General features: G+C 40.1%; 1 long non-coding RNA gene across 1 annotated transcript; it reads left to right on the forward strand.

Moving 5' to 3' along the window:
* The first annotated feature begins 4,436 nt into the window (after window positions 1–4,436).
* On the forward strand, window positions 4,437–6,427 carry LOC125551631. The gene is made up of 2 exons (XR_007302971.1): window positions 4,437–5,160; window positions 5,906–6,427. It is a non-coding gene; the product is annotated as an uncharacterized LOC125551631 (long non-coding RNA).
* The last annotated feature ends 5,286 nt before the right edge of the window (window positions 6,428–11,713 follow it).

The raw sequence follows: 11,713 nt of genomic DNA on the forward strand, positions 1-11,713 counted from the left end.
AAAGAGTAATTTGAAAAAACGTAAAATTTCGTAAACCGAACAGCTGAGTTCGTTTTTTCGATGTCATTTCTAAATGGCTAATCCAATGGAGGCATATGATACGGCATTGGAAAGCTTATGAAGATGCACTACTTTTTCATCTTGAAAGTTTTTTCTAATTTTGAATGGTTTAAGAGTAATTTAGAAAATGGTGAAAGTCCTACCGAGTTCGTATTTTCGAGTTAATTTTTTAACCGTGGGTCCAAATGCAACAAATGATATGGCGTTGGAAAGCTTGAACAAATGCGAAACTTTTTGGTATGTATTGTTTCTTCCAATTCTTTACGGTTTTAACTCAGTTTCAAAAATGGTGAAAAACGTATTTTCGCCATAATTTCTACAAACTTTATCGGAATGGGGCAAATAATATACCGCTGAAAAGCTACGAAAAATGCGAAACTTTTTCATGTTGATGGTTTTCTCTAATTCCTAGCCGTTTTCAAGTAATTTCGAAAACGGCGGGATCATGTGTTCTGCCTTTATCGCGAAATAGATTCTTCGAAAATGCACCGTGTGAAGAACCTGAATTTCTCGTCGCGTGTACCTGAACTTCACTCTGCTTTTTCACGTGCTTTTTTTGCTCGTAGGTCTCCATCCACTGCTCGTAACTCTCTATCCACTCACCGAAATTGAGCAAGTGATATACCAGTGGAAAGCTGCCGTAAGCACATAACTTTCCCGTGTTAATCGTTTTTTCATACTCGTGATGATTTTAAAAGTTTTTCATCTGAAATTCATTCAGCGTAGTAGTTGAACTTCATGTTGTTTTCACGTTAAACTTCTGTGACGTATTTTCGTTTGTAATTTTCTTATCAATTCGTCAGTGTTACACAAATGATATTCTTGTTGTACAAACCTCTCTCACAATAATTTTTTAACTTTCTCCGACGGAGTACTTAAACTTATAACGACAACAAATTTAACCATTGCATTTTTATTCTTTTTTAATACAAAATGCACACCGTGTAGAATGTGAACTTCTGGTAGTTTATCAACCTGAACTTCTCTCGGTTGCGTGAAAATATCTAAGTTTTTTATAAATATTAACCTGAATTCCTTAATCCTTTTTTTGTGAATTTTGAAGCGCTCCATTTTTAAAAGTTGAACTTCTTATTATTTTATTTTTGAACTTCTTATTTCCATTCTTTAATAACGAGGAAAATATAAGTTTTCTATAATTATCGAACTTCTCCATCTTTTTAATATGGACTTCCTGGTTTTATTTCTTAATCTTTTTTTTTTCAATTTGAACATGGTTGATTCTTCAATACTAAGGGATATTTGAGTATTTTAATAACGGTAAAATGTTAGTTTCTAAATAAACATCGAACCACTTTGTTATTTTCGTTTGAACTTCTAGTTTTTTTAGAAATGGGGAAAATCTATTTTTAAACATTTTTAGTTGTTCCTTTTTTAATTTGAACTTCTTCGTTTTATACTTTAGTAACGTGAAAAATCTGAGTTTTTCATAATCTTTGGACTTCTCTTTTATTTTAATTTGAACTTCCTAGTCTTATTCTTAGAAAAATATGTTTTTAAATAAGCACCATTTTTTAAAAAAAATAAACTTTATACTTTTATTTTTCCAAGAAACGGAAAGAATTTGAGTTTTTGTATATCCATCGAACTTATTTTTTTTAATTTGAACTTCTTCATTTTATTTTTTCAGTAACAAGGAAAATATGACTTTTGTCATAAATATGAAACTTCTCTATTTTTGTAACTTGGACTTCTTGATTTATTTATTTCAATAAAGACAATATCCTAGTTTTGTAATAAATATTGAATTGTCCATTATTTCAATTTCAACTTCTAGAGTTTTCTTTTAATTTTAGAAACAATGAAAGTCCTTTTTATGATTTTGGAACTTCTCTATTTTTAAAATTTGAACTTCTTGTTTATTATTTTAGAAATGGTGAAACATCCGCTTCTAAGTGTCTTTTACTTTTGAACTGCTCTATTATTTCTGTTTGAACTTCCTATGATCTTCTTGATTGTCTTTAGTGATTGAAGAAATTTGAGGTTTTAGTAAACATTGAACCACTCCGCTTCTAGGTTTTTTAAGGTGTGTTGTGAGTATAACTCCCAACTTCGGTTGTCGGTGTATTTGAACTTATGCGATATTAGTAAAAAAATAGAGCCAATTTGCGCATTTTTTGAATCTTTTCTAAATGGTTAACCTTGAACTTCTCGACATTTTTCTCTATACACACCTTTTTTGTATGTAATAACTTTTCTATGTCAAATGTCTCCCTGAATGTATATGAGCTTGCATAAAAAAATGTACGTGAGCTTCTTTTTTCAATGGTGTTTTCTTGCTGACATGGCACCACATAGATCCCTTAATTTCCCTTTTGGCTTCATACGTTCTAATGCAATGGTTTTGCACGACATGCATGTTTATGAAATTACAGAAGTTAATTGGTTCGAGGTAAAAGGAAACACTAAAATAATTTATTTCCATTTTTGGCATAACCACCGGCACCTTAGGAACGTATCCATTTTTTATCTGCACTTGCTCGTTTTTTGGAGGCTCCACTGCTCTCTGCTGTAATTTCACAGCACGAGACTATACAATTTTTTTTTGAATTACTACAATCTTCAACCTGGAGTCAACCTTGGACTGCACAATCACGTGCAATCACATAAGAGGTTTTATGCATTCGTAGTTGGATATAATGTACAACAATCACGTATAATATGCATCAAACTTCAACCTGGAGTCACATTGGACTGCAAGACCAAATTTTAGAAACAATGAAGTAAGTAGAGAGGGGGTGGAAGGGAGATTCGTGCGGTCCTTTATTCGCTCCAGCGGGACAACCAACGTTGTTGCACGAGACCGGAGAGAACATCTCAGGCGAGGTTGATATTAGATAAACAAACTAACTGATATTAAGATAAACTCCACTGCTTAAATTATTGCCAATGATGATTTGGATCATTGATTGCTCTGTTGCTTCCCAGCTCCTCCAGGCTGTAGTCCATCGTTCCGTGCGTGGGATGGATGACCAAACCAAATAAAACTTAAATGATAGTTGGAGGCAATGTCAGGTCGCCTCTTAGACCCCCAAACTTGCCGGCGAGCAAACTATGCACTGCAGCACTAGTACCCGCGGCCAAACTTCCGAAAAGCGCGCACATGCAAACAAAGACCTACTAAAGAGCAAAGCAAAAAGAGCGCGCATGCGATGGCAACGTCTCGAACGATGCCGGTCACAGTTCTGCTACGGCCATTACTTCCACGAGAGCTTGATCTCTAGCTCATAGGAAATCTTCATCTGATCCATCGATCTCTCGAAAGACCCGGAGACAAGCCCGACACGGATGTCGCACAACATGTTGCGCTTTGCCTCTGGCGGCGCACGGCCAGGCGGAATGCTGCATGCTCGATCGATCGGTGGTCTGGTCCCACGATAAACTCCATTGGCGATTGACAGTTTGACACCCTCGACCAGTCGACCATGCGACCGTCAGAGAACACAAGAGGCACCGGGTCAGGGGAACCCAAGTGGAGAGCAAATTTCTTGAACGACATCGACGAGCCATGCTGCACCATGTTCGCAGTAGCATAGAACGGCAAACATCACTTAGCATCTCTCTGAATAAACTGGGTGCAAAATTATGGACAAATGCAGCAGTGGGAACCGGGCGGCTGAGGCGGTGGAGTCTTGGGGCTACATAGTTGAACGGCCGGAGGTAGCAGCGGCAAACGGCTTGAGTGTTGTTGCGGCCGGAGGAAAGGTAGGCTCGCTTAACGGAGGCTGGAGAAGAAGATCGAGCCCGGCGAGGAAGCCGTCCATGGTGAGTTGGAGATGCGTCGGCGAGGGGCGCATGCAGGCGGGATACGGCGTGACCTCCCAAGGCGTCTGACCCCTGGATGACAGCTTGGCCGGAGACCGGGGCCTGTAACCCGGTCCTTGAGGCGGCGGAGCGGGGACACGCGGCGAGCCTCTGCGCCCGTGTAGCCGGCGGGGGGGGCACGACACCGGCGACGAGGAGGGAGACGCTCGCCGACGGGGGGCTCGCGGGATGCGGAGGCTCTCGTTGGGAGTTGGTGGGGGCGCCTTGGGTAGGACAGCCGGCGGGAGGAGGCGCGCGGGACGGCGAGATCCAGGAGGGTGGCGGCGCTCGGGGAAGGGGATCGAGGGATGTCAGGGTAGGGATCGGGGCAAGCGGGTGGGGTGGGGTGTTTTTTTTCTGTGATCGGTTCGGTGGGGTTTTCGGGAGTTCGGAAACAGCTCGTCGCTCCTATATATAGGACCTGGCTGTGATCCAAATAGTGTATATATATATATATATAGAACAACACTATTCTAATCCGAGGATTAGAATAGTTATTTGGATCACGGTGTGCCTTATATAGCGCCCGAAGAGGCGTTCCCGAACTCCAACCGGTCAAAGAAAAAAACCACCGCACCCACTTCCCACGACTCCCTCCCCTACCCTCTCCCGAACCCATCTACCCACTCCTCACGGCATCGCGCCGCCGCCGCCGATCTTCTCCCGATCCACCGCCGCTGCCTACCCCGTCTCCTTCCAGCTCGCCGGCGCCCCCGCCTCCTTCTGGCCCGCCAGCGCGCACTGTCGCCCCCGCCTCCTTCCAGCGCGAGGCCGACCCACCCTACCTTCTAAGCAGGCCGACCCGACCAGCCGCTCCACCATTCGCCGGAGACGGCACCCCAATCGACCCGCCGTCCCACCGTCGGCCGGCACGACGCCTCGATCCAGTCCGCACTTCCAGCCCACTACGTCCCCACGCTGCCCTGGTCTCCCCCACCGTCGCAAGTAGCTACAGCACCGGCCATCTCCTGTCGCGGATCGGGCAGCCCCCCACCGCCACCCACAACCCGATGCATCGCCGCCCCGGCGGATCCACGCCGCTCCTCTGTCTCCTGGCCGATGCCCCTGGCTCATCCTGCTGCTCACCTCCTCACTCACATATGCATCAACAAAGACAGGTGGGTCGCTGCAGTTCACTTCGTGCCACAACAGCAGGGCGACTCTTCCAGGACGCATCTCACTTTTAACCGGCCCCAAATTCGCGCGCATGGAGGTGGTGATGCTCCAGTGAGCTCCTCCGTCCCCAGCCCGTCCCCTGATGCGGCCGCTGCACCACAGGTTCCTATCCATCGTGCCTCCTGTGTGCTTCTTCACACTTCACTTCTCTACTTCTTGGTGAGTGCACGCAAAATGTGCGCTAAAATGTCTCAGTGCACTAGTACTAGCTTTGTGTGTTCGTTTTCCCTTCTAGCTTAGCCCTTGTGCCTGCTAATTGATATAGCTTGCATTGCACGAGTGTTTTCCATGTGTGTTCTGCACTTTAGGTTCAAGTTCAAACAAAAATCATGTCTTGAAATAGTTCAGGTTCTACTGCCAAAGCGAGTTCAAAAAAACAATGTCGTGGAGGAGATATCTTTTTCTAAGATACTTTGAAAGCACTTTATGTGCTAGTTTTTAAAAAAGAAATGTAACAAATGTCCAAATGATAAACGAGCATGGAAACCTCAAGGTTCAGAACACTTTGCAGATTGGTAATGCGATAAAAGAGCATGGAAACCTCAAGGTTCAGATTGAACGTCTTCTGACAGACCTAATCCGGACATACGTAGTTCTCTGTACCTAAATATGAATTGAATGGACCAGGAAAGGAATCTACCGACCTTGATAGGTGTTGGGCATAGCAGTGCAGGATATTACCTTTTATTCTCAAGCTCACAAATCGCAGCATTGAAAAATTGCAAACAATAGAACAGAGAACATCAACAAATCTTGTGCTTTACCATTTCAGGTACACCCAAACTGAAATTGTGTGAACTTTTCTCTCGAGAAAAGGTAAAAAGCATTTTGTGTGGATGCATTTCAGGTACATGCTTCCACCCGGCCCTCTCCTCGCGCCTGCGCCCTTTGGTAGCCATGGATCTCAAATGGATGCATGCAGCAGCCGACATCCACGCGTCGCCCTGGCCAAAGCTCGCCGTGTCGGCTTCTGCGCGCTGCCCCAACCACCAGTTGAAGCTCTGCCTTGGACAACGCACATCGCGCGTCGCCCCAGTCTCCTGTCGGCTGCTGATGCACGTCGCTGCTGGTCTTCATGATGCGTCCCTGAACTTGCTCCGGCTTCAAGACCTCCACAGCGCTGCCGAAGCTCTGCCTTGGACGTATTTTGGTGAGGGATATAGAGATTCACGTAAGTTATGCTGAAGATCAAATTCAGAAAAACAGGCGGTTCAATGTTTAAATTATCTCCTTCGTTTCTGAATAATAAGTTGCATGCTCTGGTGGAATGGATTAGCGACGAAGAGTTTTACAATTTTCATGTTCAGCTCGATGCTATTTGTTGCCTAAATCACCCAGTATGGTGGGGTAATCTGAATTTCTATCCCTCTGTTTTTTGCGTGTGTGCCTGCTGTGCTGCCTATAGGTTGAAAACGAGCATTCACAGTGGGCTACATTAGAGAATAAATAATTTGGGCTGGGCTCATTGGTAAGTGGAGGCCTAGTAGTTCACAAACGATGCACGCTAGTGGATTTTGTTATCTTTGCAAGACTACTGGTTCACAAGCGATTAACGCTGTTCCTTGAAAAAAAAGAAGCGATGCACTCTTTTTCAATATTTGCACCAACACAAGTATTTCTAGCTACGCACGCATGTTTCTCTAAAAAATAAAACTACACGCGCCTGCCATTTTTTTGAATTGTTTGCTTACCACATGTGTCACGTGGTGCACACACGCATGTCGTTGATAGCTACTGTTTCGCAAATGAAATTTCTTGCGCTTAACATTTTTATTTTTATTTTAATCAATATGATCCATGGCATTTCATACATAAAAAACAATGGTTAGCAGTTCAAAAATTCATCACCCGAAGTTTCATTTTCTCGCTTCTAAAAATAAGCTTCATTTTCTCGCTTCTAAAAATTAAACATAGACGTCCAAATTAAAATAATAGGATAGTTCAATGGTTCGCCAATTACTAAAGAATAAACCAAGATGTTGAAATTACAAGAAATAATGGATCAATGTTCATTCAAGAAGTATAGAATTTTCCCATTTTCTTAAATAAAAACAAGTTGAAAAAAGTTCATCTAAAAATATTGTTTCATTTTCTAAACAATAAAACCAAGAAGTGCAAATTAGAAAGATGGTAGTTCAAATTCGAATAATGAAGCGGTTTGATGTTTATTAAAAAATTCAAAATTTCATCAATATTAAAGAATGAAAACAAGAAGTTCAAAAAATAAAAAACAAGAAGTTCAATTTTTTAAAATAGAGAGGTTTAAAATTTATACAAAGGATTTTCACCGTTTAAAAAATAAAAAAACTCTGTAAATTTAAATTTAAATAATGGATCAGTTTAATATTTATTAAAAAATTACGATTTTTTCCATTACTAAAAGAAATAAACCAAGAAGTCCAATTACAAAGATAAAGAAATTGATATTTACAAAAAAAAACTTAGGATTTCCTTGTTACTAAAGGAAAAAAATGAAGAAGTTCAAAATAAAAAAAGAGTCGTTTGATGCGTACGGGAAAACAAAACTATAAAGTTCAATTTTTAAAAAATGTTTGATCCTCATATATAAACATTGTTTTTCTAAAAATAAGACTAAGAAGTTCAAATGAAAATAACAGAGAAGTTCGAACTGTATATAAAAAACTCAGATTTTCTCATTATTAAAGAATAAAATGAAGAAGTTCAAATTAAAAAAAGGAACAACAAAAAAGTTTAAAAAAGATTTCCCCCTTTTTATAGAAAAACTACAGGTTCAAATTTCGCGAGTATGTAAAAATGATCAACACCGGAAAGTTGCGTCTTTTCAATAGCTTTTCATTGGTATATCATTTGCTCAATTCAGGTAAGTGGGTGGGGAGTTAAGGGCAAAAAACAGCACGTGGAAAATAGAGTGAAGTTCAAACAGAACTACTCCAGAAGTTCAACCTCTTCACGCAGTGCATTTTCGGAGACTCTGTTTTTGCGATGAAGGCGGATCGCATGATCTAAGAAGTTCAGATTGATAACTGCGAGAAGTTCACGTACTACACGATGTGCATTTTGTATTAAAAAAGAATGAAAAAGCAAAGGATAAAAGTTTTATTGCTAGAAGTTCAAGTGGTCGGCTCGAGAAAGTTCAAAATTCTTGTAAGAGAGGTTGAACAAAAAATACGTGACAGAAGTTCGAGGTGAAAACAGTGGGAAGTTCAGCTACTACACGGAATGCGTTTCAGATAAGAATATAAGAATAGAAAACAAAAAGGCTTAAAAGGTTTGTTGCAAGAAGTTCATGTGCTCCTCCTAGCATAGTTCAAAATTCATGTGCGAGACGTCCGTCGTTCATTTATATGTTTAAAAAAAGAAGCAAAAACAACATTGTTTTGCCATTTTAAAACTGCTCGCACGGCAGGAATTTGTAACACTTGTCTACATGAAAAACTTGCTGCTATTCATAAGCTATCCAACGGTATATTATGTGCTACATTTTGACGAACATTTTAAAATTTGCATGTATACCGTTTACAACACGTTTTTATGCATTCAAAAAATTCTTACTTATTGAAAGAATTTTCATAGTGAAAACAATGAGAAGTTCAAGTACTGCAAGGAATGCATTTCAGGTGAGAATAAGAGTATAGAAAAATAAAAGCTTAAAAGGTTTGTTGAAAGAAGTTCAAGTGCTCTGTCCGGGGAAGTTCAAAAATTCTTGTGAGAGAGGTTCACCTTGTATTTCCATGCTTGTTTTTTTTCATATAAAAATCGAATACGATTCTTTAATCAAAATATAAAAAGGTGAAGTTCATTTACCTGTTCAAAAAATAAAAAACACAACGCCTTTTTCTGCACTTTTAAAAACAACTCATAAACGAAAAAATGTTTGCTAGAAGTTCAAGTGCTCGGCGAGGAAAAGTTCAAAAAATTCTTCTGGGAGAGGTTTACCGTGTATTTAGATGTCCAAAATACATAAAAAATGATATTTTTTGTGTTTTAAAATAATTCTCTCAAACCAGAGAGAAGTTCAAAGTGATAACAACCAGAAGTTCATGTACTACATGGTGTGTATTTCATATAAGAAAAATACAATAAAGTGAAACAGAGTGAAGTTCAAACAGACATGCCCCAGAAGTTCAACTACTTCACGCACTGCATTTCTGTTTGCGATGAACGCATAAATCATGATCTCGCCATTTTCTAATTTACTTCAAAACAGCAGGAATATCATTTGTGTAAGTTCAAGTCCTCGGTCGGAGGAAGTTTAAAAAATTATTGTGAGAGAGGTTTGTACAAACGGAATATCATTTGTGTAACACTGACGAATGAACGAGAAAATTACAAACAAAAATACGTCACAGAAGTTCAATGTGAAAACACCAGGAAGTTCAACTACAACGCTGAATGAATTTGAGATGAAAAACTTTTAAAATCATCACGAGTACGAAAAAACGATTAACACGGGAAACTTGCGTGCTTACAGCAGCTTTCCATCTGTATATCACCTGCTCAATTCCGGTGAATGAATGGAGAGTTACGAGCAGTGGATGGAGACCTACGAGCAAAAAAATCACGTGAAAAACAGAGTGAAGTTCAGGTACACGCGCCGAGAAGTTCAGGTTCTTCACGCGGTGCATTTTCGAAGAATCTGTTTCGCGATAAAGGCAGAACGAATGATCTCGCCATTTTCGCAATTACTTGAAAACGGCTAAGAATCATAGAAAACCATGAACATGAAAAAGTTTCGCATTTTTCGTAGCTTTTCAACGGTATATTATTTGCCCAATTCCGATAAAGTTTGTAGAAATTACGACGAAAATACGTTTTTCGCCATTTTCGAAACTAACTTGTAACAGTAAAGAATTGGGAGAAACAATACATACCAAAAAGTTTCGCATTTGTTCAAGCTTTCCAACACCATATCATTTGCTGCATTCGGACATACGGTTAAAAACTTAGCTCGAAAATACGAACTCGGTAGGACTTGGACCATTTTCTAAATTACTCTTAAACCATTCAAAATTAGAAAAAAACTTTCAAGATGAAAAAGTAGCGCATTTTCATAAGCTTTCCAACGTCGTATCATATGCCTCCATTGGATTAGCCGTTTAGAAATGACATCGAAAAAACGAACTCAGCTGTTCGGTTTACGGAATTTTACGTTTTTTCAAATTACTCTTTAACCATAGGGAATTAGAGAAAACTTTCAATATGTGGAAGGAGCGGTTTTGCAGCAGCTTTCCAACGCCATATTATATGCCTTATTCCGATAAACGGTTTATAAATGCGATCGAAAATACGATTCACGTTTTTTGTGCGAAGAAAAAACGATTTTCAAAACTGCTCTTAAACCGCTTATATTTTGCCAAAAATTTAAGTTGGGTCATGATATTGATGTCCATAGCTTTCCGACGGTATATCGCAAGCCCCATTTGGGCAATGTTGGCAGAAGTTCAACCTAGTTCACAGGGAAGTTCAACGTACTACTAGCGGGGCAGGTCAGGTTGTGATCAGAATATTATTCTGATCCCGTGATCAGAATAGTGGTTATATATATCAAGATATTGCCCAAATGGGGCAATATATATACACAGCCCGTCTATTTTGATAATATTATCTGAATAGTTATTCTGATAACACTTCCGCACTGCATGCTCAACGCGAGGGCACTGCACTTTCTTTAGCAAGAGCACTGCATTACAGAGGCTAGTGAACTTCGCGTCGGAAAAAACTGTGCGTAGTGTTTTTTCGATACTGTTTTCGCTCTAATTTTTTAACCGTTTATTGGAACGGGGCGTGTAATATACCGTCGGAAAGCTACGGATTAGGTGCAACTTTGCCATGTTGAACACTTTTCGAGATTCCCCGCGGTTTAAGAGCAGTTTCAAAAACGGTGCGACCCATGAATAGGGGCAACGAGCGTTTTTCGCGTTTTTTTCTAAACCGCTCGTCGGAATGAGGCAAATGATACACCGTTGGATAGATATCGTCGAGGCGCATCTTTTTCATAACTATTGTTTTCTCTAATTCGTTATGGTTTAAGAGCAGTTTCAAATTTATCAAATCGCGGAATTCTGTTTTTCAAATATTTTAAAATTTTCGATATTGTTTTCGCTCTAGTTTTTTAACCGTTTGTCGAAACAAGGCGTGTAATATACCGTTGAAAAGCTATGGACAAGGCGCAACTTTCATATGTTGAAATGTTTTTGAAACTCCTTCCGGTTTTAAGTTAATTTTAAAAATCGTGCGGCTGACGACGAGTGGCAGCGGCCGTTTTTCATGAAATTTTTACAAACCGCTGATCAGAATGATTCAAACGATACGCCGTTGGAAAGATATCGATGAAGCACAACCTTTTCATGTAGAACACCCTCTCTAATTCTTTACGGTTTAAGAGGTATTTCGAATTTACCGAAATGCGGACACTCTGTTTTTGGCGACACCCCAAATCGACATGGGTACTTCATCCGACTGAAAATTGCACTGCATCGGACGAAAAACTGCACTGCATCAGACGGGTAAGAGATCTGCATGATTTCTTTTATTAAAACATAATTTTTTTCAAGGACAAGAATGTAACACCCCGGATGTAACTTTCCCAATTTGTACTCCAACTCTTGCCGTTTCTGGCATTAAGTTATATTTATTTCTCGGGTTCGGGTTTTTGTCTCCGTGTGTTGTTGTC

The sequence above is a fragment of the Triticum urartu genome, chromosome 1 (assembly GCF_003073215.2).
Source record: "Triticum urartu cultivar G1812 chromosome 1, Tu2.1, whole genome shotgun sequence".
NCBI classification, from domain to species: domain Eukaryota; kingdom Viridiplantae; phylum Streptophyta; class Magnoliopsida; order Poales; family Poaceae; genus Triticum; species Triticum urartu.